Below are 25,287 nucleotides of genomic sequence, written 5' to 3'. Positions count from 1 at the left end.
GTTTGTGAAGTGAGATCACCTGTGGGGCAGCTCTGCCTGAAGGAACGGGCGGCACCACCTGCGAGAGGTGCGGTGACCTTCAGGTGACCCCAGCCGTGACCTTCAGGTGACCCCGCCCCGTCCGCCCACAACGAGAAAGGGAGGGAACGCTCAGGTGAGAAGAAAAAGCGGCGGGAAGCCATAAAGGCGGGAAGCGACAGCGGCGTTCTGGGCTGCGATTGGCTGGCGGGCAGCCCGAACATCTATATAAGGTGCGCGGGCGGAGAAGTGAGAGATGCGATCTCTTCAGCGTGAGAAGAAACGGGATGCTGGGAGGGAACGGCGGCAGCGATCGACGACGACGACGAGCGGTCTCCAGAACTGACCTGAGGTGTGGTGGGGCCGGGGTGCGTCGAGTTCGGGCTGAGGTGTGAGGGAAGAGAGACGGCCCGAGGTACAACGGGGCCCGGGTTGGAGCGGGGCTCCGACGGGGGCGGCGGCCGCGCGGGGCTCCGACGGGGGCGGCGGCCGCGCGGGGCTCCGACGGGGGCGGCGGCCGCGCGGGGCTCCGACGGGGGCGGCGGCCGCGCGGGGCTCCGACGGGGGCGGCGGCCGCGCGGGGCTCCGACGGGGGCGGCGGCCGCGCGGGGCTCCGACGGGGGCGGCGGCCGCGCGGGGCTCCGACGGGGGCGGCGGCCGCGCGGGGCTCCGACGGGGGCGGCGGCCGCGCGGGGCTCCGACGGGGGCGGCGGCCGCGCGGGGCTCCGACGGGGGCGGCGGCCGCGCGGGGCTCCGACGGGGGCGGCGGCCGCGCGGGGCTCCGACGGGGGCGGCGGCCGCGCGGGGCTCCGACGGGGGCGGCGGCCGCGCGGGGCTCCGACGGGGGCGGCGGCCGCGCGGGGCTCCGACGGGGGCGGCGGCCGCGCGGGGCTCCGACGGGGGCGGCGGCCGCGCGGGGCTCCGACGGGGGCGGCGGCCGCGCGGGGCTCCGACGGGGGCGGCGGCCGCGCGGGGCTCCGACGGGGGCGGCGGCCGCGCGGGGCTCCGACGGGGGCGGCGGCCGCGCGGGGCTCCGACGGGGGCGGCGGCCGCGCGGGGCTCCGACGGGGGCGGCGGCCGCGCGGGGCTCCGACGGGGGCGGCGGCCGCGCGGGGCTCCGACGGGGGCGGCGGCCGCGCGGGGCTCCGACGGGGGCGGCGGCCGCGCGGGGCTCCGACGGGGGCGGCGGCCGCGCGGGGCTCCGACGGGGGCGGCGGCCGCGCGGGGCTCCGACGGGGGCGGCGGCCGCGCGGGGCTCCGACGGGGGCGGCGGCCGCGCGGGGCTCCGACGGGGGCGGCGGCCGCGCGGGGCTCCGACGGGGGCGGCGGCCGCGCGGGGCTCCGACGGGGGCGGCGGCCGCGCGGGGCTCCGACGGGGGCGGCGGCCGCGCGGGGCTCCGACGGGGGCGGCGGCCGCGCGGGGCTCCGACGGGGGCGGCGGCCGCGCGGGGCTCCGACGGGGGCGGCGGCCGCGCGGGGCTCCGACGGGGGCGGCGGCCGCGCGGGGCTCCGACGGGGGCGGCGGCCGCGCGGGGCTCCGACGGGGGCGGCGGCCGCGCGGGGCTCCGACGGGGGCGGCGGCCGCGCGGGGCTCCGACGGGGGCGGCGGCCGCGCGGGGCTCCGACGGGGGCGGCGGCCGCGCGGGGCTCCGACGGGGGCGGCGGCCGCGCGGGGCTCCGACGGGGGCGGCGGCCGCGCGGGGCTCCGACGGGGGCGGCGGCCGCGCGGGGCTCCGACGGGGGCGGCGGCCGCGCGGGGCTCCGACGGGGGCGGCGGCCGCGCGGGGCTCCGACGGGGGCGGCGGCCGCGCGGGGCTCCGACGGGGGCGGCGGCCGCGCGGGGCTCCGACGGGGGCGGCGGCCGCGCGGGGCTCCGACGGGGGCGGCGGCCGCGCGGGGCTCCGACGGGGGCGGCGGCCGCGCGGGGCTCCGACGGGGGCGGCGGCCGCGCGGGGCTCCGACGGGGGCGGCGGCCGCGCGGGGCTCCGACGGGGGCGGCGGCCGCGCGGGGCTCCGACGGGGGCGGCGGCCGCGCGGGGCTCCGACGGGGGCGGCGGCCGCGCGGGGCTCCGACGGGGGCGGCGGCCGCGCGGGGCTCCGACGGGGGCGGCGGCCGCGCGGGGCTCCGACGGGGGCGGCGGCCGCGCGGGGCTCCGACGGGGGCGGCGGCCGCGCGGGGCTCCGACGGGGGCGGCGGCCGCGCGGGGCTCCGACGGGGGCGGCGGCCGCGCGGGGCTCCGACGGGGGCGGCGGCCGCGCGGGGCTCCGACGGGGGCGGCGGCCGCGCGGGGCTCCGACGGGGGCGGCGGCCGCGCGGGGCTCCGACGGGGGCGGCGGCCGCGCGGGGCTCCGACGGGGGCGGCGGCCGCGCGGGGCTCCGACGGGGGCGGCGGCCGCGCGGGGCTCCGACGGGGGCGGCGGCCGCGCGGGGCTCCGACGGGGGCGGCGGCCGCGCGGGGCTCCGACGGGGGCGGCGGCCGCGCGGGGCTCCGACGGGGGCGGCGGCCGCGCGGGGCTCCGACGGGGGCGGCGGCCGCGCGGGGCTCCGACGGGGGCGGCGGCCGCGCGGGGCTCCGACGGGGGCGGCGGCCGCGCGGGGCTCCGACGGGGGCGGCGGCCGCGCGGGGCTCCGACGGGGGCGGCGGCCGCGCGGGGCTCCGACGGGGGCGGCGGCCGCGCGGCCGGTGATATGCTCCGAGGGTGGCTAGCTGCCCCATGGAAGAAGCTACAAGATATCAACGAGCCGCTGTAATAAAGCAGAAGTATTTGACACTGAGAGGGTAGAACTATATAGTTTCTTTTTTATTATGAATGGGGTGGTGGGTATGGGGCAGGACAGGCGGGACACACTGAAGTTCAAAAGCGAGATGTACTAATGTACTGCTTTGGAGTTTAAGAAGCTGAAGGCAATGATGAAGCTCAAGAGGAGGAGAAGGTAGGATGCAGTGACAAAAATGTAGGCGTGAATGTCTGGTAGTTTATTCAAGACAATGGCAGTAGATGTTATGAGTTGGCTGTCTCATTGCAACATCCTATCACCACATTGCAAAAAACTGGGGAATGACAAACGAAGATGGGGCCATGATTAACTTAAAACACAACAATTACGACAATGAGAAAACTTCTCTTTGCAATGAAAGCAGTGGATGGGGGGTCCCCTGTAAGCAGGGAAGCTGACTCTTTGGCTGCTGCTCTTTCTGTTGCCAGCTAGTGTGATCAGTCTGCCTGCCTCTGTGATCCCCCGCAGCACTGGCTGGAAGTCCACCGCATGTCAGTGAGGTGAGAAACGCTGCTCGAAGTGGTTTTTGTGGGGACGACTTGGGGGGGGGGTGGGGGGTGGGATGCAAGGCCTTCCATGGCTGGGTGGTCGCGTGCCGAGTTCCTTAGCGATGCTGTGTTTGCCTTTACCTTCAGGTGGGGGGGCTTGCCACCCTGGAGGTCTAACGGTGTCCCCGCTGATGTTTCAGGAGCTGCTGCAGAAGGAAGAAGAAGAAGCGGCGTGGGGACCTGGGAGGCAGGAGCAAGCAAGAAGAGGAAGCGGAAGCGTGCAGATGCGGGGGGGAAGGAGAGAGGCTCCCTGGGCAAAGCACCTGTCCCGTTAGCAGGGGCACAGTCACGTTTGAGTTGAGAGCTGCCGGCGCCTTTGGTGACCAGGCTGGCGTTGTGCTGGGCGACCTCCCCGTAAGCGGGGCTCGGGTCTTTGCTGTAGTTGGCCTTTTGCCTTGCTGCTCCTTTGGCTGCCTGGGGAGCGTGGCCCCCTGTAACGGAGGGCGAGAGCCACCTCTCCGCACCTGAGTGGGAAATGGAGCTCGCCGGACCCCAAGGCCACCCTGTAAGCAGGGTAGTGCCGTTTCCCTGCCCCTCTTCCTCCCCCGGCCCCTCGGCATCGTTGCCTGATGGTGGCTTGTCAATGCGACGGCCCCGTACTCGGGGTGTGCGTCACGGCATTTGGCCGTTGGCTTTACCTGAGAAGCCCCTTGGCACGTTGAGGTCTGTGGCCTCCGTGCAGCCTAGGGACAGGTCACAGGCTCTTGTCTGTTGCCCGTGGTTGTGGGTTTATTCCCAGGTGTTGGCTGTGCTGCGTTGTCCTTCCCTTCTGGAAAGTCGTGCCTGTGTGTGCGTGTTCCCCTTCCTTTCCTTGATTGTGTTTGTGGAGTGGTTGAGCGGCTGTGCTTTCCCTTTAGGCCTCCACAAAGATGGCTGCAGCTTAGCTTTGACTTCCCAGGGGGGAATGGAGGACTTTGGTGCATGCCACAAAAGGGGTGTTCCCTCTTAGTCCTGCGAGCGCAGCGAGTGTCCTGTCTTCCTACTATTTTCCTTAGTGCAGATCAGAGCCACACGGTAGTTCTGTGGCCAAGGCCTCCCTGTAGCCAGGGCTTGGGCCTGTCCTTGCGTGGCCGCCTGTCCTGCTGGCGGCGGTGACAGCCCCGTACTCGGGGTGTGTGTCCCAAGCTTCGGAGCCCTCTGTCCCTGAGCAGCCCGCCCGCCCTGTAATCAGGTGTGGGGAGGCTGCAGCGTTGCAGCCGGCTGCTTTAGCCATCCAGCTGGTGGGAGTGACCCCTCCCTGTCCCGTCAGAGGGTGCAGGTTGAGGTGCTGTTTGTGTGTGGGGTGACCTCCCCGCTCGGTGGGTCGAGGTAGCTCCCTGGGCTTCCAAAGACGAGACGTTGGTGATGTTCTGCTGCTGCCGGGCGGGCCAGCCTGTAACTCAGGCGTTGGCGGGAGCCTCGTGCTCCGCGGGGCTTCTTGAAGAGGGTGAGGTGTGGGGGTACCGTCCTGTAGGCAGGGCTGTGTGTGCCCCCTGTGTGTGCTTGGTGAGCTGCGTTCTGAGAGACCCCCTGTACTCAGGTGGGAATGTGGCCCCGGCCTTTCAGAGGCGCGGGGCCGTGAGATGTGGGGTGGGGCTTGCGCCCTCCCTGGAATCGGGGCTGGGATCCCGACTGCGGCCTTTGGCCGTGCCGCCCCGCTGCCTGGCTGCTGAGAGTTGCTCCTGCCGCTGGGGGGGAAACCGAGCTCTGTGGCTCCAGGGGTGTTGTCCACCCGCCTGTAATCAGGGTCTGGGTGCGTGAGCGTTTGTGCTCTGCTGGCAGCCTGTGTGGGGTGACCGCCCCGCTAGCGGGGTGTGGGTCGAGGTGCCCCGGACTGGGAGAGAAGGAGCCTCCCTCGGCCGTAGGGATGGGGGCTGCCCTGTAAGTCAGGGAGCATCTGTGTCCCGGAGTCCCAGGCCCTTTTCAATGGCGGCAGTGGCCGGGGGTCCCCTGTAAGCAGGGAAGCTGACTCTTTGGCTGCTGCTTTTTGTGTGCCCAGCCCCATTTGCCCAGTCTGCCCGCCTCTGTGATCCCCCGCAGCACTGGCTGGAAGTCCGCCGCGTGTCAGTGAGGTGAGAAACGCTGCTCGAAGTGGTTTTTGTGGGGACGACTTGGGGGGGGGTGGGGGGTGGGATGCAAGGCCTTCCATGGCTGGGTGGTCGCGTGCCGAGTTCCTTAGCGATGCTGTGTTTGCCTTTACCTTCAGGTGGGGGGGCTTGCCACCCTGCAGGTCTAACGGTGTCCCCGCTGATGTTTCAGGAGCTGCTGCAGAAGGAAGAAGAAGAAGCAGCGTGGGACCTGGGAGGCAGGAGCAAGCAAGAAGAGGAAGCGGAAGCGTGCAGATGCGGGGGGGAAGGAGAGAGGCTCCCTGGGCAAAGCACCTGTCCCGTTAGCAGGGGCACAGTCACGTTTGAGTTGAGAGCTGCCGGCGCCTTTGGTGACCAGGCTGGCGTTGTGCTGGGCGACCTCCCCGTAAGCGGGGCTCGGGTCTTTGCTGTAGTTGGCCTTTTGCCTTGCTGCTCCTTTGGCTGCCTGGGGAGCGTGGCCCCCTGTAACGGAGGGCGAGAGCCACCTCTCCGCACCTGAGTGGGAAATGGAGCTCGCCGGACCCCAAGGCCACCCTGTAAGCAGGGTAGTGCCGTTTCCCTGCCCCTCTTCCTCCCCCGGCCCCTCGGCATCGTTGCCTGATGGTGGCTTGTCAATGCGACGGCCCCGTACTCGGGGTGTGTGTCCCAAGCTTTGGCGCCCTCTGTCCCTGAGCAGCCCGCCCGCCCTGTAATCAGGTGTGGGGAGGCTGCAGCGTTGCAGCCGGCTGCTTTAGCCATCCAGCTGGTGGGAGTGACCCCTCCCTGTCCCGTCAGAGGGTGCAGGTTGAGGTGCTGTTTGTGTGTGGGGTGACCTCCCCGCTCGGTGGGTCGAGGTAGCTCCCTGGGCTTCCAAAGACGAGACGTTGGTGATGTTCTGCTGCTGCCGGGCGGGCCAGCCTGTAACTCAGGCGTTGGCGGGAGCCTCGTGCTCCGCGGGGCTTCTTGAAGAGGGTGAGGTGTGGGGGTACCGTCCTGTAGGCAGGGCTGTGTGTGCCCCCCGTGTGTGCTTGGTGAGCTGCGTTCTGAGAGACCCCCTGTACTCAGGTGGGAATGTGGCCCCGGCCTTTCAGAGGCGCGGGGCCGTGAGATGCGGGGTGGGGCTTGCGCCCTCCCTGGAATCGGGGCTGGGATCCCGACTGCGGCCTTTGGCCGTGCCGCCCCGCTGCCTGGCTGCTGAGAGTTGCTCCTGCCGCTGGGGGGGAAACCGAGCTCTGTGGCTCCAGGGGTGTTGTCCACCCGCCTGTAATCAGGGTCTGGGTGCGTGAGCGTTTGTGCTCTGCTGGCAGCCTGTGTGGGGTGACCGCCCCGCTAGCGGGGTGTGGGTCGAGGTGCCCCGGACTGGGAGAGAAGGAGCCTCCCTCGGCCGTAGGGATGGGGGCTGCCCTGTAAGTCAGGGAGCATCTGTGTCCCGGAGTCCCAGGCCCTTTTCAATGGCGGCAGTGGCCGGGGGTCCCCTGTAAGCAGGGAAGCTGACTCTTTGGCTGCTGCTTTTTGTGTGCCCAGCCCCATTTGCCCAGTCTGCCCGCCTCTGTGATCCCCCGCAGCACTGGCTGGAAGTCCGCCGCGTGTCAGTGAGGTGAGAAACGCTGCTCGAAGTGGTTTTTGTGGGGACGACTTGGGGGGGGGGTGGGGGGTGGGATGCAAGGCCTTCCATGGCTGGGTGGTCACGTGCCGAGTTCCTTAGCGATGCTGTGTTTGCCTTTACCTTCAGGTGGGGGGGCTTGCCACCCTGCAGGTCTAACGGTGTCCCCGCTGATGTTTCAGGAGCTGCTGCAGAAGGAAGAAGAAGAAGCGGCGTGGGGACCTGGGAGGCAGGAGCAAGCAAGAAGAGGAAGCGGAAGCGTGCAGATGCGGGGGGGAAGGAGAGAGGCTCCCTGGGCAAAGCACCTGTCCCGTTAGCAGGGGCACAGTCACGTTTGAGTTGAGAGCTGCCGGCGCCTTTGGTGACCAGGCTGGCGTTGTGCTGGGCGACCTCCCCGTAAGCGGGGCTCGGGTCTTTGCTGTAGTTGGCCTTTTGCCTTGCTGCTCCTTTGGCTGCCTGGGGAGCGTGGCCCCCTGTAACGGAGGGCGAGAGCCACCTCTCCGCACCTGAGTGGGAAATGGAGCTCGCCGGACCCCAAGGCCACCCTGTAAGCAGGGTAGTGCCGTTTCCCTGCCCCTCTTCCTCCCCCGGCCCCTCGGCATCGTTGCCTGATGGTGGCTTGTCAATGCGACGGCCCCGTACTCGGGGTGTGCGTCACGGCATTTGGCCGTTGGCTTTATCTGAGAAGCCCCTTGGCACGTTGAGGTCCGTGGCCTCCGTGCAGCCTAGGGACAGGTCACAGGCTCTTGTCTGTTGCCCGTGGTTGTGGGTTTATTCCCAGGTGTTGGCTGTGCTGCGTTGTCCTTCCCTTCTGGAAAGTTGTGCCTGTGTGTGCGTGTTCCCCTTCCTTTCCTTGTTTGTGTTTGTGGAGTGGTTGAGCGGCTGTGCTTTCCCTTTAGGCCTCCACAAAGATGGCTGCAGCTTAGCTTTGACTTCCCAGGGGGGAATGGAGGACTTTGGTGCATGCCGCAAAAGGGGTGTTCCCTCTTAGTCCTGCGAGCGCAGCGAGTGTCCTGTCTTCCTACTATTTTCCTTAGTGCAGATCAGAGCCACACGGTAGTTCTGTGGCCAAGGCCTCCCTGTAGCCAGGGCTTGGGCCTGTCCTTGCGTGGCTGCCTGTCCTGCTGGCGGCGGTGACAGCCCCGTACTCGGGGTGTGTGTCCCAAGCTTCGGAGCCCTCTGTCCCTGAGCAGCCCGCCCGCCCTGTAATCAGGTGTGGGGAGGCTGCAGCGTTGCAGCCGGCTGCTTTAGCCATCCAGCTGGTGGGAGTGACCCCTCCCTGTCCCGTCAGAGGGTGCAGGTTGAGGTGCTGTTTGTGTGTGGGGTGACCTCCCCGCTCGGTGGGTCGAGGTAGCTCCCTGGGCTTCCAAAGACGAGACGTTGGTGATGTTCTGCTGCTGCCGGGCGGGCCAGCCTGTAACTCAGGCGTTGGCGGGAGCCTCGTGCTCCGCGGGGCTTCTTGAAGAGGGTGAGGTGTGGGGGTACCGTCCTGTAGGCAGGGCTGTGTGTGCCCCCCGTGTGTGCTTGGTGAGCTGCGTTCTGAGAGACCCCCTGTACTCAGGTGGGAATGTGGCCCCGGCCTTTCAGAGGCGCGGGGCCGTGAGATGCGGGGTGGGGCTTGCGCCCTCCCTGGAATCGGGGCTGGGATCCCGACTGCGGCCTTTGGCCGTGCCGCCCCGCTGCCTGGCTGCTGAGAGTTGCTCCTGCCGCTGGGGGGGAAACCGAGCTCTGTGGCTCCAGGGGTGTTGTCCACCCGCCTGTAATCAGGGTCTGGGTGCGTGAGCGTTTGTGCTCTGCTGGCAGCCTGTGTGGGGTGACCGCCCCGCTAGCGGGGTGTGGGTCGAGGTGCCCCGGACTGGGAGAGAAGGAGCCTCCCTCGGCCGTAGGGATGGGGGCTGCCCTGTAAGTCAGGGAGCATCTGTGTCCCGGAGTCCCAGGCCCTTTTCAATGGCGGCAGTGGCCGGGGGTCCCCTGTAAGCAGGGAAGCTGACTCTTTGGCTGCTGCTTTTTGTGTGCCCAGCCCCATTTGCCCAGTCTGCCCGCCTCTGTGATCCCCCGCAGCACTGGCTGGAAGTCCGCCGCGTGTCAGTGAGGTGAGAAACGCTGCTCGAAGTGGTTTTTGTGGGGACGACTTGGGGGGGGGTGGGGGGTGGGATGCAAGGCCTTCCATGGCTGGGTGGTCGCGTGCCGAGTTCCTTAGCGATGCTGTGTTTGCCTTTACCTTCAGGTGGGGGGGCTTGCCACCCTGCAGGTCTAACGGTGTCCCCGCTGATGTTTCAGGAGCTGCTGCAGAAGGAAGAAGAAGAAGCAGCGTGGGACCTGGGAGGCAGGAGCAAGCAAGAAGAGGAAGCGGAAGCGTGCAGATGCGGGGGGGAAGGAGAGAGGCTCCCTGGGCAAAGCACCTGTCCCGTTAGCAGGGGCACAGTCACGTTTGAGTTGAGAGCTGCCGGCGCCTTTGGTGACCAGGCTGGCGTTGTGCTGGGCGACCTCCCCGTAAGCGGGGCTCGGGTCTTTGCTGTAGTTGGCCTTTTGCCTTGCTGCTCCTTTGGCTGCCTGGGGAGCGTGGCCCCCTGTAACGGAGGGCGAGAGCCACCTCTCCGCACCTGAGTGGGAAATGGAGCTCGCCGGACCCCAAGGCCACCCTGTAAGCAGGGTAGTGCCGTTTCCCTGCCCCTCTTCCTCCCCCGGCCCCTCGGCATCGTTGCCTGATGGTGGCTTGTCAATGCGACGGCCCCGTACTCGGGGTGTGTGTCCCAAGCTTTGGCGCCCTCTGTCCCTGAGCAGCCCGCCCGCCCTGTAATCAGGTGTGGGGAGGCTGCAGCGTTGCAGCCGGCTGCTTTAGCCATCCAGCTGGTGGGAGTGACCCCTCCCTGTCCCGTCAGAGGGTGCAGGTTGAGGTGCTGTTTGTGTGTGGGGTGACCTCCCCGCTCGGTGGGTCGAGGTAGCTCCCTGGGCTTCCAAAGACGAGACGTTGGTGATGTTCTGCTGCTGCCGGGCGGGCCAGCCTGTAACTCAGGCGTTGGCGGGAGCCTCGTGCTCCGCGGGGCTTCTTGAAGAGGGTGAGGTGTGGGGGTACCGTCCTGTAGGCAGGGCTGTGTGTGCCCCCCGTGTGTGCTTGGTGAGCTGCGTTCTGAGAGACCCCCTGTACTCAGGTGGGAATGTGGCCCCGGCCTTTCAGAGGCGCGGGGCCGTGAGATGCGGGGTGGGGCTTGCGCCCTCCCTGGAATCGGGGCTGGGATCCCGACTGCGGCCTTTGGCCGTGCCGCCCCGCTGCCTGGCTGCTGAGAGTTGCTCCTGCCGCTGGGGGGGAAACCGAGCTCTGTGGCTCCAGGGGTGTTGTCCACCCGCCTGTAATCAGGGTCTGGGTGCGTGAGCGTTTGTGCTCTGCTGGCAGCCTGTGTGGGGTGACCGCCCCGCTAGCGGGGTGTGGGTCGAGGTGCCCCGGACTGGGAGAGAAGGAGCCTCCCTCGGCCGTAGGGATGGGGGCTGCCCTGTAAGTCAGGGAGCATCTGTGTCCCGGAGTCCCAGGCCCTTTTCAATGGCGGCAGTGGCCGGGGGTCCCCTGTAAGCAGGGAAGCTGACTCTTTGGCTGCTGCTTTTTGTGTGCCCAGCCCCATTTGCCCAGTCTGCCCGCCTCTGTGATCCCCCGCAGCACTGGCTGGAAGTCCGCCGCGTGTCAGTGAGGTGAGAAACGCTGCTCGAAGTGGTTTTTGTGGGGACGACTTGGGGGGGGGTGGGGGGTGGGATGCAAGGCCTTCCATGGCTGGGTGGTCACGTGCCGAGTTCCTTAGCGATGCTGTGTTTGCCTTTACCTTCAGGTGGGGGGGCTTGCCACCCTGCAGGTCTAACGGTGTCCCCGCTGATGTTTCAGGAGCTGCTGCAGAAGGAAGAAGAAGAAGCAGCGTGGGACCTGGGAGGCAGGAGCAAGCAAGAAGAGGAAGCGGAAGCGTGCAGATGCGGGGGGGAAGGAGAGAGGCTCCCTGGGCAAAGCACCTGTCCCGTTAGCAGGGGCACAGTCACGTTTGAGTTGAGAGCTGCCGGCGCCTTTGGTGACCAGGCTGGCGTTGTGCTGGGCGACCTCCCCGTAAGCGGGGCTCGGGTCTTTGCTGTAGTTGGCCTTTTGCCTTGCTGCTCCTTTGGCTGCCTGGGGAGCGTGGCCCCCTGTAACGGAGGGCGAGAGCCACCTCTCCGCACCTGAGTGGGAAATGGAGCTCGCCGGACCCCAAGGCCACCCTGTAAGCAGGGTAGTGCCGTTTCCCTGCCCCTCTTCCTCCCCCGGCCCCTCGGCATCGTTGCCTGATGGTGGCTTGTCAATGCGACGGCCCCGTACTCGGGGTGTGCGTCACGGCATTTGGCCGTTGGCTTTATCTGAGAAGCCCCTTGGCACGTTGAGGTCCGTGGCCTCCGTGCAGCCTAGGGACAGGTCACAGGCTCTTGTCTGTTGCCCGTGGTTGTGGGTTTATTCCCAGGTGTTGGCTGTGCTGCGTTGTCCTTCCCTTCTGGAAAGTTGTGCCTGTGTGTGCGTGTTCCCCTTCCTTTCCTTGTTTGTGTTTGTGGAGTGGTTGAGCGGCTGTGCTTTCCCTTTAGGCCTCCACAAAGATGGCTGCAGCTTAGCTTTGACTTCCCAGGGGGGAATGGAGGACTTTGGTGCATGCCGCAAAAGGGGTGTTCCCTCTTAGTCCTGCGAGCGCAGCGAGTGTCCTGTCTTCCTACTATTTTCCTTAGTGCAGATCAGAGCCACACGGTAGTTCTGTGGCCAAGGCCTCCCTGTAGCCAGGGCTTGGGCCTGTCCTTGCGTGGCCGCCTGTCCTGCTGGCGGCGGTGACAGCCCCGTACTCGGGGTGTGTGTCCCAAGCTTTGGAGCCCTCTGTCCCTGAGCAGCCCGCCCGCCCTGTAATCAGGTGTGGGGAGGCTGCAGCGTTGCAGCCGGCTGCTTTAGCCATCCAGCTGGTGGGAGTGACCCCTCCCTGTCCCGTCAGAGGGTGCAGGTTGAGGTGCTGTTTGTGTGTGGGGTGACCTCCCCGCTCGGTGGGTCGAGGTAGCTCCCTGGGCTTCCAAAGACGAGACGTTGGTGATGTTCTGCTGCTGCCGGGCGGGCCAGCCTGTAACTCAGGCGTTGGCGGGAGCCTCGTGCTCCGCGGGGCTTCTTGAAGAGGGTGAGGTGTGGGGGTACCGTCCTGTAGGCAGGGCTGTGTGTGCCCCCCGTGTGTGCTTGGTGAGCTGCGTTCTGAGAGACCCCCTGTACTCAGGTGGGAATGTGGCCCCGGCCTTTCAGAGGCGCGGGGCCGTGAGATGCGGGGTGGGGCTTGCGCCCTCCCTGGAATCGGGGCTGGGATCCCGACTGCGGCCTTTGGCCGTGCCGCCCCGCTGCCTGGCTGCTGAGAGTTGCTCCTGCCGCTGGGGGGGAAACCGAGCTCTGTGGCTCCAGGGGTGTTGTCCACCCGCCTGTAATCAGGGTCTGGGTGCGTGAGCGTTTGTGCTCTGCTGGCAGCCTGTGTGGGGTGACCGCCCCGCTAGCGGGGTGTGGGTCGAGGTGCCCCGGACTGGGAGAGAAGGAGCCTCCCTCGGCCGTAGGGATGGGGGCTGCCCTGTAAGTCAGGGAGCATCTGTGTCCCGGAGTCCCAGGCCCTTTTCAATGGCGGCAGTGGCCGGGGGTCCCCTGTAAGCAGGGAAGCTGACTCTTTGGCTGCTGCTTTTTGTGTGCCCAGCCCCATTTGCCCAGTCTGCCCGCCTCTGTGATCCCCCGCAGCACTGGCTGGAAGTCCGCCGCGTGTCAGTGAGGTGAGAAACGCTGCTCGAAGTGGTTTTTGTGGGGACGACTTGGGGGGGGGTGGGGGGTGGGATGCAAGGCCTTCCATGGCTGGGTGGTCGCGTGCCGAGTTCCTTAGCGATGCTGTGTTTGCCTTTACCTTCAGGTGGGGGGGCTTGCCACCCTGCAGGTCTAACGGTGTCCCCGCTGATGTTTCAGGAGCTGCTGCAGAAGGAAGAAGAAGAAGCAGCGTGGGACCTGGGAGGCAGGAGCAAGCAAGAAGAGGAAGCGGAAGCGTGCAGATGCGGGGGGGAAGGAGAGAGGCTCCCTGGGCAAAGCACCTGTCCCGTTAGCAGGGGCACAGTCACGTTTGAGTTGAGAGCTGCCGGCGCCTTTGGTGACCAGGCTGGCGTTGTGCTGGGCGACCTCCCCGTAAGCGGGGCTCGGGTCTTTGCTGTAGTTGGCCTTTTGCCTTGCTGCTCCTTTGGCTGCCTGGGGAGCGTGGCCCCCTGTAACGGAGGGCGAGAGCCACCTCTCCGCACCTGAGTGGGAAATGGAGCTCGCCGGACCCCAAGGCCACCCTGTAAGCAGGGTAGTGCCGTTTCCCTGCCCCTCTTCCTCCCCCGGCCCCTCGGCATCGTTGCCTGATGGTGGCTTGTCAATGCGACGGCCCCGTACTCGGGGTGTGTGTCCCAAGCTTTGGCGCCCTCTGTCCCTGAGCAGCCCGCCCGCCCTGTAATCAGGTGTGGGGAGGCTGCAGCGTTGCAGCCGGCTGCTTTAGCCATCCAGCTGGTGGGAGTGACCCCTCCCTGTCCCGTCAGAGGGTGCAGGTTGAGGTGCTGTTTGTGTGTGGGGTGACCTCCCCGCTCGGTGGGTCGAGGTAGCTCCCTGGGCTTCCAAAGACGAGACGTTGGTGATGTTCTGCTGCTGCCGGGCGGGCCAGCCTGTAACTCAGGCGTTGGCGGGAGCCTCGTGCTCCGCGGGGCTTCTTGAAGAGGGTGAGGTGTGGGGGTACCGTCCTGTAGGCAGGGCTGTGTGTGCCCCCCGTGTGTGCTTGGTGAGCTGCGTTCTGAGAGACCCCCTGTACTCAGGTGGGAATGTGGCCCCGGCCTTTCAGAGGCGCGGGGCCGTGAGATGCGGGGTGGGGCTTGCGCCCTCCCTGGAATCGGGGCTGGGATCCCGACTGCGGCCTTTGGCCGTGCCGCCCCGCTGCCTGGCTGCTGAGAGTTGCTCCTGCCGCTGGGGGGGAAACCGAGCTCTGTGGCTCCAGGGGTGTTGTCCACCCGCCTGTAATCAGGGTCTGGGTGCGTGAGCGTTTGTGCTCTGCTGGCAGCCTGTGTGGGGTGACCGCCCCGCTAGCGGGGTGTGGGTCGAGGTGCCCCGGACTGGGAGAGAAGGAGCCTCCCTCGGCCGTAGGGATGGGGGCTGCCCTGTAAGTCAGGGAGCATCTGTGTCCCGGAGTCCCAGGCCCTTTTCAATGGCGGCAGTGGCCGGGGGTCCCCTGTAAGCAGGGAAGCTGACTCTTTGGCTGCTGCTTTTTGTGTGCCCAGCCCCATTTGCCCAGTCTGCCCGCCTCTGTGATCCCCCGCAGCACTGGCTGGAAGTCCGCCGCGTGTCAGTGAGGTGAGAAACGCTGCTCGAAGTGGTTTTTGTGGGGACGACTTGGGGGGGGGGTGGGGGGTGGGATGCAAGGCCTTCCATGGCTGGGTGGTCACGTGCCGAGTTCCTTAGCGATGCTGTGTTTGCCTTTACCTTCAGGTGGGGGGGCTTGCCACCCTGCAGGTCTAACGGTGTCCCCGCTGATGTTTCAGGAGCTGCTGCAGAAGGAAGAAGAAGAAGCAGCGTGGGACCTGGGAGGCAGGAGCAAGCAAGAAGAGGAAGCGGAAGCGTGCAGATGCGGGGGGGAAGGAGAGAGGCTCCCTGGGCAAAGCACCTGTCCCGTTAGCAGGGGCACAGTCACGTTTGAGTTGAGAGCTGCCGGCGCCTTTGGTGACCAGGCTGGCGTTGTGCTGGGCGACCTCCCCGTAAGCGGGGCTCGGGTCTTTGCTGTAGTTGGCCTTTTGCCTTGCTGCTCCTTTGGCTGCCTGGGGAGCGTGGCCCCCTGTAACGGAGGGCGAGAGCCACCTCTCCGCACCTGAGTGGGAAATGGAGCTCGCCGGACCCCAAGGCCACCCTGTAAGCAGGGTAGTGCCGTTTCCCTGCCCCTCTTCCTCCCCCGGCCCCTCGGCATCGTTGCCTGATGGTGGCTTGTCAATGCGACGGCCCCGTACTCGGGGTGTGCGTCACGGCATTTGGCCGTTGGCTTTATCTGAGAAGCCCCTTGGCACGTTGAGGTCCGTGGCCTCCGTGCAGCCTAGGGACAGGTCACAGGCTCTTGTCTGTTGCCCGTGGTTGTGGGTTTATTCCCAGGTGTTGGCTGTGCTGCGTTGTCCTTCCCTTCTGGAAAGTTGTGCCTGTGTGTGCGTGTTCCCCTTCCTTTCCTTGTTTGTGTTTGTGGAGTGGTTGAGCGGCTGTGCTTTCCCTTTAGGCCTCCACAAAGATGGCTGCAGCTTAGCTTTGACTTCCCAGGGGGGAATGGAGGACTTTGGTGCATGCCGCAAAAGGGGTGTTCCCTCTTAGTCCTGCGAGCGCAGCGAGTGTCCTGTCTTCCTACTATTTTCCTTAGTGCAGATCAGAGCCACACGGTAGTTCTGTGGCCAAGGCCTCCCTGTAGCCAGGGCTTGGGCCTGTCCTTGCGTGGCCGCCTGTCCTGCTGGCGGCGGTGACAGCCCCGTACTCGGGGTGTGTGTCCCAAGCTTTGGAGCCCTCTGTCCCTGAGCAGCCCGCCCGCCCTGTAATCAGGTGTGGGGAGGCTGCAGCGTTGCAGCCGGCTGCTTTAGCCATCCAGCTGGTGGGAGTGACCCCTCCCTGTCCCGTCAGAGGGTGCAGGTTGAGGTGCTGTTTGTGTGTGGGGTGACCTCCCCGCTCGGTGGGTCGAGGTAGCTCCCTGGGCTTCCAAAGACGAGGCGTTGGTGATGTTCTGCTGCTGCCGGGCGGGCCAGCCTGTAACTCAGGCGTTGGCGGGAGCCTCGTGCTCCGCGGGGCTTCTTGAAGAGGGTGAGGTGTGGGGGTACCGTCCTGTAGGCAGGGCTGTGTGTGCCCCCCGTGTGTGCTTGGTGAGCTGCGTTCTGAGAGACCCCCTGTACTCAGGTGGGAATGTGGCCCCGGCCTTTCAGAGGCGCGGGGCCGTGAGATGTGGGGTGGGGCTTGCGCCCTCCCTGGAATCGGGGCTGGGATCCCGACTGCGGCCTTTGGCCGTGCCGCCCCGCTGCCTGGCTGCTGAGAGTTGCTCCTGCCGCTGGGGGGGAAACCGAGCTCTGTGGCTCCAGGGGTGTTGTCCACCCGCCTGTAATCAGGGTCTGGGTGCGTGAGCGTTTGTGCTCTGCTGGCAGCCTGTGTGGGGTGACCGCCCCGCTAGCGGGGTGTGGGTCGAGGTGCCCCGGACTGGGAGAGAAGGAGCCTCCCTCGGCCGTAGGGATGGGGGCTGCCCTGTAAGTCAGGGAGCATCTGTGTCCCGGAGTCCCAGGCCCTTTTCAATGGCGGCAGTGGCCGGGGGTCCCCTGTAAGCAGGGAAGCTGACTCTTTGGCTGCTGCTTTTTGTGTGCCCAGCCCCATTTGCCCAGTCTGCCCGCCTCTGTGATCCCCCGCAGCACTGGCTGGAAGTCCGCCGCGTGTCAGTGAGGTGAGAAACGCTGCTCGAAGTGGTTTTTGTGGGGACGACTTGGGGGGGGGTGGGGGGTGGGATGCAAGGCCTTCCATGGCTGGGTGGTCGCGTGCCGAGTTCCTTAGTGATGCTGTGTTTGCCTTTACCTTCAGGTGGGGGGGCTTGCCACCCTGCAGGTCTAACGGTGTCCCCGCTGATGTTTCAGGAGCTGCTGCAGAAGGAAGAAGAAGAAGCGGCGTGGGACCTGGGAGGCAGGAGCAAGCAAGAAGAGGAAGCGGAAGCGTGCAGATGCGGGGGGGAAGGAGAGAGGCTCCCTGGGCAAAGCACCTGTCCCGTTAGCAGGGGCACAGTCACGTTTGAGTTGAGAGCTGCCGGCGCCTTTGGTGACCAGGCTGGCGTTGTGCTGGGCGACCTCCCCGTAAGCGGGGCTCGGGTCTTTGCTGTAGTTGGCCTTTTGCCTTGCTGCTCCTTTGGCTGCCTGGGGAGCGTGGCCCCCTGTAACGGAGGGCGAGAGCCACCTCTCCGCACCTGAGTGGGAAATGGAGCTCGCCGGACCCCAAGGCCACCCTGTAAGCAGGGTAGTGCCGTTTCCCTGCCCCTCTTCCTCCCCCGGCCCCTCGGCATCGTTGCCTGATGGTGGCTTGTCAATGCGACGGCCCCGTACTCGGGGTGTGTGTCCCAAGCTTTGGAGCCCTCTGTCCCTGAGCAGCCCGCCCGCCCTGTAATCAGGTGTGGGGAGGCTGCAGCGTTGCAGCCGGCTGCTTTAGCCATCCAGCTGGTGGGAGTGACCCCTCCCTGTCCCGTCAGAGGGTGCAGGTTGAGGTGCTGTTTGTGTGTGGGGTGACCTCCCCGCTCGGTGGGTCGAGGTAGCTCCCTGGGCTTCCAAAGACGAGACGTTGGTGATGTTCTGCTGCTGCCGGGCGGGCCAGCCTGTAACTCAGGCGTTGGCGGGAGCCTCGTGCTCCGCGGGGCTTCTTGAAGAGGGTGAGGTGTGGGGGTACCGTCCTGTAGGCAGGGCTGTGTGTGCCCCCCGTGTGTGCTTGGTGAGCTGCGTTCTGAGAGACCCCCTGTACTCAGGTGGGAATGTGGCCCCGGCCTTTCAGAGGCGCGGGGCCGTGAGATGCGGGGTGGGGCTTGCGCCCTCCCTGGAATCGGGGCTGGGATCCCGACTGCGGCCTTTGGCCGTGCCGCCCCGCTGCCTGGCTGCTGAGAGTTGCTCCTGCCGCTGGGGGGGAAACCGAGCTCTGTGGCTCCAGGGGTGTTGTCCACCCGCCTGTAATCAGGGTCTGGGTGCGTGAGCGTTTGTGCTCTGCTGGCAGCCTGTGTGGGGTGACCGCCCCGCTAGCGGGGTGTGGGTCGAGGTGCCCCGGACTGGGAGAGAAGGAGCCTCCCTCGGCCGTAGGGATGGGGGCTGCCCTGTAAGTCAGGGAGCATCTGTGTCCCGGAGTCCCAGGCCCTTTTCAATGGCGGCAGTGGCCGGGGGTCCCCTGTAAGCAGGGAAGCTGACTCTTTGGCTGCTGCTTTTTGTGTGCCCAGCCCCATTTGCCCAGTCTGCCCGCCTCTGTGATCCCCCGCAGCACTGGCTGGAAGTCCGCCGCGTGTCAGTGAGGTGAGAAACGCTGCTCGAAGTGGTTTTTGTGGGGACGACTTGGGGGGGGGTGGGGGGTGGGATGCAAGGCCTTCCATGGCTGGGTGGTCACGTGCCGAGTTCCTTAGCGATGCTGTGTTTGCCTTTACCTTCAGGTGGGGGGGCTTGCCACCCTGCAGGTCTAACGGTGTCCCCGCTGATGTTTCAGGAGCTGCTGCAGAAGGAAGAAGAAGAAGCGGCGTGGGGACCTGGGAGGCAGGAGCAAGCAAGAAGAGGAAGCGGAAGCGTGCAGATGCGGGGGGGAAGGAGAGAGGCTCCCTGGGCAAAGCACCTGTCCCGTTAGCAGGGGCACAGTCACGTTTGAGTTGAGAGCTGCCGGCGCCTTTGGTGACCAGGCTGGCGTTGTGCTGGGCGACCTCCCCGTAAGCGGGGCTCGGGTCTTTGCTGTAGTTGGCCTTTTGCCTTGCTGCTCCTTTGGCTGCCTGGGGAGCGTGGCCCCCTGTAACGGAGGGCGAGAGCCACCTCTCCGCACCTGAGTGGGAAATGGAGCTCGCCGGACCCCAAGGCCACCCTGTAAGCAGGGTAGTGCCGTTTCCCTGCCCCTCTTCCTCCCCCGGCCCCTCGGCATCGTTGCCTGATGGTGGCTTGTCAATGCGACGGCCCCGTACTCGGGGTGTGCGTCACGGCATTTGGCCGTTGGCTTTATCTGAGAAGCCCCTTGGCACGTTGAGGTCCGTGGCCTCCGTGCAGCCTAGGGACAGGTCACAGGCTCTTGTCTGTTGCCCGTGGTTGTGGGTTTATTCCCAGGTGTTGGCTGTGCTGCGTTGTCCTTCCCTTCTGGAAAGTCGTGCCTGTGTGTGCGTGTTCCCCTTCCTTTCCTTGTTTGTGTTTGTGGAGTGGTTGAGCGGCTGTGCTTTCCCTTTAGGCCTCCACAAAGATGGCTGCAGCTTAGCTTTGACTTCCCAGGGGGGAATGGAGGACTTTGGTGCATGCCGCAAAAGGGGTGTTCCCTCTTAGTCCTGCGAGCGCAGCGAGTGTCCTGTCTTCCTACTATTTTCCTTAGTGCAGATCAGAGCCACACGGTAGTTCTGTGGCCAAGGCCTCCCTGTAGCCAGGGCTTGGGCCTGTCCTTGCGTGGCCGCCTGTCCTGCTGGCGGCGGTGACAGCCCCGTACTCGGGGTGTGTGTCCCAAGCTTTGGAGCCCTCTGTCCCTGAGCAGCCCGCCCGCCCTGTAATCAGGTGTGGGGAGGCTGCAGCGTTGCAGCCGGCTGCTTTAGCCATCCAGCTGGTGGGAGTGACCCCTCCCTGTCCCGTCAGAGGGTGCAGGTTGAGGTGCTGTTTGTGTGTGGGGTGACCTCCCCGCTCGGTGGGTCGAGGTAGCTCCCTGGGCTTCCAAAGACGAGACGTTGGTGATGTTCTGCTGCTGCCGGGCGGGCCAGCCTGTAACTCAGGCGTTGGCGGGAGCCTCGTGCTCCGCGGGGCTTCTTGAAGAGGGTGAGGTGTGGGGGTACCGTCCTGTAGGCAGGGCTGTGTGTGCCCCCCGTGTGTGCTTGGTGAGCTGCGTTCTGAGAGACCCCCTGTACTCAGGTGGGAATGTGGCCCCGGCCTTTCAGAGGCGCGGGGCCGTGAGATGCGGGGTGGGGCTTGCGCCCTCCCTGGAATCGGGGCTGGGATCCCGACTGCGGCCTTTGGCCGTGCCGCCCCGCTGCCTGGCTGCTGAGAGTTGCTCCTGCCGCTGGGGGGGAAACCGAGCTCTGTGGCTCCAGGGGTGTTGTCCACCCGCCTGTAATCAGGGTCTGGGTGCGTGAGCGTTTGTGCTCTGCTGGCAGCCTGTGTGGGGTGACCGCCCCGCTAGCGGGGTGTGGGTCGAGGTGCCCCGGACTGGGAGAGAAGGAGCCTCCCTCGGCCGTAGGGATGGGGGCTGCCCTGTAAGTCAGGGAGCATCTGTGTCCCGGAGTCCCAGGCCCTTTTCAATGGCGGCAGTGGCCGGGGGTCCCCTGTAAGCAGGGAAGCTGACTCTTTGGCTGCTGCTTTTTGTGTGCCCAGCCCCATTTGCCCAGTCTGCCCGCCTCTGTGATCCCCCGCAGCACTGGCTGGAAGTCCGCCGCGTGTCAGTGAGGTGAGAAACGCTGCTCGAAGTGGTTTTTGTGGGGACGACTTGGGGGGGGGTGGGGGGTGGGATGCAAGGCCTTCCATGGCTGGGTGGTCACGTGCCGAGTTCCTTAGCGATGCTGTGTTTGCCTTTACCTTCAGGTGGGGGGGCTTGCCACCCTGCAGGTCTAACGGTGTCCCCGCTGATGTTTCAGGAGCTGCTGCAGAAGGAAGAAGAAGAAGCAGCGTGGGACCTGGGAGGCAGGAGCAAGCAAGAAGAGGAAGCGGAAGCGTGCAGATGCGGGGGGGAAGGAGAGAGGCTCCCTGGGCAAAGCACCTGTCCCGTTAGCAGGGGCACAGTCACGTTTGAGTTGAGAGCTGCCGGCGCCTTTGGTGACCAGGCTGGCGTTGTGCTGGGCGACCTCCCCGTAAGCGGGGCTCGGGTCTTTGCTGTAGTTGGCCTTTTGCCTTGCTGCTCCTTTGGCTGCCTGGGGAGCGTGGCCCCCTGTAACGGAGGGCGAGAGCCACCTCTCCGCACCTGAGTGGGAAATGGAGCTCGCCGGACCCCAAGGCCACCCTGTAAGCAGGGTAGTGCCGTTTCCCTGCCCCTCTTCCTCCCCCGGCCCCTCGGCATCGTTGCCTGATGGTGGCTTGTCAATGCGACGGCCCCGTACTCGGGGTGTGTGTCCCAAGCTTTGGAGCCCTCTGTCCCTGAGCAGCCCGCCCGCCCTGTAATCAGGTGTGGGGAGGCTGCAGCGTTGCAGCCGGCTGCTTTAGCCATCCAGCTGGTGGGAGTGACCCCTCCCTGTCCCGTCAGAGGGTGCAGGTTGAGGTGCTGTTTGTGTGTGGGGTGACCTCCCCGCTCGGTGGGTCGAGGTAGCTCCCTGGGCTTCCAAAGACGAGACGTTGGTGATGTTCTGCTGCTGCCGGGCGGGCCAGCCTGTAACTCAGGCGTTGGCGGGAGCCTCGTGCTCCGCGGGGCTTCTTGAAGAGGGTGAGGTGTGGGGGTACCGTCCTGTAGGCAGGGCTGTGTGTGCCCCCCGTGTGTGCTTGGTGAGCTGCGTTCTGAGAGACCCCCTGTACTCAGGTGGGAATGTGGCCCCGGCCTTTCAGAGGCGCGGGGCCGTGAGATGCGGGGTGGGGCTTGCGCCCTCCCTGGAATCGGGGCTGGGATCCCGACTGCGGCCTTTGGCCGTGCCGCCCCGCTGCCTGGCTGCTGAGAGTTGCTCCTGCCGCTGGGGGGGAAACCGAGCTCTGTGGCTCCAGGGGTGTTGTCCACCCGCCTGTAATCAGGGTCTGGGTGCGTGAGCGTTTGTGCTCTGCTGGCAGCCTGTGTGGGGTGACCGCCCCGCTAGCGGGGTGTGGGTCGAGGTGCCCCGGACTGGGAGAGAAGGAGCCTCCCTCGGCCGTAGGGATGGGGGCTGCCCTGTAAGTCAGGGAGCATCTGTGTCCCGGAGTCCCAGGCCCTTTTCAATGGCGGCAGTGGCCGGGGGTCCCCTGTAAGCAGGGAAGCTGACTCTTTGGCTGCTGCTTTTTGTGTGCCCAGCCCCATTTGCCCAGTCTGCCCGCCTCTGTGATCCCCCGCAGCACTGGCTGGAAGTCCGCCGCGTGTCAGTGAGGTGAGAAACGCTGCTCGAAGTGGTTTTTGTGGGGACGACTTGGGGGGGGGGTGGGGGGTGGGATGCAAGGCCTTCCATGGCTGGGTGGTCGCGTGCCGAGTTCCTTAGCGATGCTGTGTTTGCCTTTACCTTCAGGTGGGGGGGCTTGCCACCCTGCAGGTCTAATGGTGTCCCCGCTGATGTTTCAGGAGCTGCTGCAGAAGGAAGAAGAAGAAGCGGCGTGGGGACCTGGGAGGCAGGAGCAAGCAAGAAGAGGAAGCGGAAGCGTGCAGATGCGGGGGGGAAGGAGAGAGGCTCCCTGGGCAAAGCACCTGTCCCGTTAGCAGGGGCACAGTCACGTTTGAGTTGAGAGCTGCCGGCGCCTTTGGTGACCAGGCTGGCGTTGTGCTGGGCGACCTCCCCGTAAGCGGGGCTCGGGTCTTTGCTGTAGTTGGCCTTTTGCCTTGCTGCTCCTTTGGCTGCCTGGGGAGCGTGGCCCCCTGTAACGGAGGGCGAGAGCCACCTCTCCGCACCTGAGTGGGAAATGGAGCTCGCCGGACCCCAAGGCCACCCTGTAAGCAGGGTAGTGCCGTTTCCCTGCCCCTCTTCCTCCCCCGGCCCCTCGGCATCGTTGCCTGATGGTGGCTTGTCAATGCGACGGCCCCGTACTCGGGGTGTGCGTCACGGCATTTGGCCGTTGGCTTTATCTGAGAAGCCCCTTGGCACGTTGAGGTCCGTGGCCTCCGTGCAGCCTAGGGACAGGTCACAGGCTCTTGTCTGTTGCCCGTGGTTGTGGGTTTATTCCCAGGTGTTGGCTGTGCTGCGTTGTCCTTCCCTTCTGGAAAGTTGTGCCTGTGTGTGCGTGTTCCCCTTCCTTTCCTTGATTGTGTTTGTGGAGTGGTTGAGCGGCTGTGCTTTCCCTTTAGGCCTCCACAAAGATGGCTGCAGCTTAGCTTTGACTTCCCAGGGGGGAATGGAGGACTTTGGTGCATGCCGCAAAAGGGGTGTTCCCTCTTAGTCCTGCGAGCGCAGCGAGTGTCCTGTCTTCCTACTATTTTCCTTAGTGCAGATCAGAGCCACACGGTAGTTCTGTGGCCAAGGCCTCCCTGTAGCCAGGGCTTGGGCCTGTCCTTGCGTGGCTGCCTGTCCTGCTGGCGGCGGTGACAGCCCCGTACTCGGGGTGTGTGTCCCAAGCTTTGGAGCCCTCTGTCCCTGAGCAGCCCGCCCGCCCTGTAATCAGGTGTGGGGAGGCTGCAGCGTTGCAGCCGGCTGCTTTAGCCATCCAGCTGGTGGGAGTGACCCCTCCCTGTCCCGTCAGAGGGTGCAGGTTGAGGTGCTGTTTGTGTGTGGGGTGACCTCCCCGCTCGGTGGGTCGAGGTAGCTCCCTGGGCTTCCAAAGACGAGGCGTTGGTGATGTTCTGCTGCTGCCGGGCGGGCCAGCCTGTAACTCAGGCGTTGGCGGGAGCCTCGTGCTCCGCGGGGCTTCTTGAAGAGGGTGAGGTGTGGGGGTACCGTCCTGTAGGCAGGGCTGTGTGTGCCCCCCGTGTGTGCTTGGTGAGCTGCGTTCTGAGAGACCCCCTGTACTCAGGTGGGAATGTGGCCCCGGCCTTTCAGAGGCGCGGGGCCGTGAGATGTGGGGTGGGGCTTGCGCCCTCCCTGGAATCGGGGCTGGGATCCCGACTGCGGCCTTTGGCCGTGCCGCCCCGCTGCCTGGCTGCTGAGAGTTGCTCCTGCCGCTGGGGGGGAAACCGAGCTCTGTGGCTCCAGGGGTGTTGTCCACCCGCCTGTAATCAGGGTCTGGGTGCGTGAGCGTTTGTGCTCTGCTGGCAGCCTGTGTGGGGTGACCGCCCCGCTAGCGGGGTGTGGGTCGAGGTGCCCCGGACTGGGAGAGAAGGAGCCTCCCTCGGCCGTAGGGATGGGGGCTGCCCTGTAAGTCAGGGAGCATCTGTGTCCCGGAGTCCCAGGCCCTTTTCAATGGCGGCAGTGGCCGGGGGTCCCCTGTAAGCAGGGAAGCTGACTCTTTGGCTGCTGCTTTTTGTGTGCCCAGCCCCATTTGCCCAGTCTGCCCGCCTCTGTGATCCCCCGCAGCACTGGCTGGAAGTCCGCCGCGTGTCAGTGAGGTGAGAAAAGCTGCTCGAAGTAGTTTTTGCTGGGATGATGCTGGGGGTGGGGGGCGGGGGGTTGGGGGGGAAGGAAGGGAACAGGGCTGCGAGGCCTTTCTTGGCTGGGTGGCCGCGTGCCGAGTTCCTTAGCGATGTTGCATTTGCCTTTTCCGCCGGGTGGGCGGCTTGCCACCGCGCAGGTCTAATGGTGTCCCCGCTGATGTTTCAGGAGCTGCTGCAGAAGAAAGAAGAAGCGGCGTGGGGACCTGGGCTGCAAAATCAAGATGGGGTATCTGTTGACTGTTTTTCTTGTATTTCTTTGCCTTTTGGAGCCACAGTTTTGAACGGTTTTGTAAGACTTTATCACTCTTTTTGTCAGCGTCGTCAGCTGTGAATAAAGTTTTTTTTCCATGTTGTTTTTCCTGTTATATTTGCTGTTCATTTCCTTTGTGTATTTATTCTTGGTTTTGAGTCTTTGGTAGCATTAATTATTTTGTTTCTTACTAGTTGATTTTTCTGCCAAGCTTTCTCACAGAATCTCAGAGTGGTGCAGGTTTGAAGGTACCTCAAGTATCATGGATCTCCATTCTCCTTGACACAGGTGTGCCCACTAACCTTCTCATTTGACACTAGACCAGGCTGTCCAGAGGCCCATCCAACTTGGCCTTGAACATCTCCGGGGACGGTGCATCCACAGTTTCTCTGGGCAGCTTGTTTCTCTGCCTCACCGTTCTTATAGTGAAGAACTTCCCCCTGACATCCAACCTAAATCTTCCCTCCCTGAACTTAAAACCATTTCCCCTTGTTCTCCTGTTAGCTATCCTGTCAAACAGTTGACTCCCCTCCTGTTTATAGGCTCTATTCAGGTACTGAAATGCTGCGGTTAGTTTACCCAGCCGCTTTCTTCTCTCTATACTTAACAAGCCCAGCTACCTCAGCCTGTCTTTGTAGGGGAGGTGCTCCAGCTCCCTGTTTATCTTTGTGTCCCTCCTCTGGATCCTCTCCAACAGCTCTCTTTCTTTTCCTCCTCCCTTCAGGAAAATCATACAAGCTGAGGTGAGGATATTGGTGGTCTTTGTTTGGGGCCTAGGACTGTCTGATGTGGCTTAGCTTCACTTAATCTTTCCTATGTCCTTTGTCAAGCAGCCTCAGGTGTAGGTTTTTAGCCAGGTAAGATGCCTCTGTTCCACTTTCTCTTGTGTTTAAGTCTTTTCCCTTTTGTGTTTTTATTTTCAGAGGTGTCAGCCAAATGCTAGACGTTTCTTTGGTTTATGGGATGAATGTGGTCAGGGTTAGTTGTATGTGCCTGGTTCCCCATGAACTGTCAATGTGGTTCTTTCTGCTGGTGCTGTATCCCTTCTCTTTTTTCAAACCTGATGTTACTGCATGTTCTGTGGTAACTTGGCCTTGATTGATGGGGCTCATGATTTTGCTTCTCTAATGCTGGGGCTAACTTGGCTGGT

General features: G+C 65.2%; 3 long non-coding RNA genes across 3 annotated transcripts; all 3 read left to right on the top strand.

The window, feature by feature from the left end:
• The first annotated feature begins 273 nt into the window (after nt 1–273).
• LOC107056551 lies at nt 274–9,603 on the top strand. The gene is made up of 6 exons (XR_003075922.3): nt 274–370; nt 3,226–3,297; nt 3,486–5,396; nt 5,584–6,987; nt 7,176–9,086; nt 9,274–9,603. It is a non-coding gene; the product is annotated as an uncharacterized LOC107056551 (long non-coding RNA).
• Nucleotides 9,604–10,256: 653 nt separating this feature from the next.
• Nucleotides 10,257–13,291, top strand: LOC107053660. Its single transcript, XR_005861013.2, has 3 exons — nt 10,257–10,677; nt 10,865–12,774; nt 12,962–13,291. It is a non-coding gene; the product is annotated as an uncharacterized LOC107053660 (long non-coding RNA).
• Nucleotides 13,292–13,944: 653 nt separating this feature from the next.
• Nucleotides 13,945–24,252, top strand: LOC112532640. The gene is made up of 7 exons (XR_005861012.2): nt 13,945–14,365; nt 14,554–16,463; nt 16,651–18,054; nt 18,242–20,152; nt 20,340–21,743; nt 21,932–23,842; nt 24,054–24,252. It is a non-coding gene; the product is annotated as an uncharacterized LOC112532640 (long non-coding RNA).
• The last annotated feature ends 1,035 nt before the right edge of the window (nt 24,253–25,287 follow it).

This window comes from Gallus gallus, chromosome 6 (genome assembly GCF_016699485.2).
Source record: "Gallus gallus isolate bGalGal1 chromosome 6, bGalGal1.mat.broiler.GRCg7b, whole genome shotgun sequence".
NCBI lineage: Eukaryota > Metazoa > Chordata > Aves > Galliformes > Phasianidae > Gallus > Gallus gallus.
Note: the sequence above shows the minus strand (reverse complement) of the source record. Positions and strands in the feature narration are given on the sequence as shown.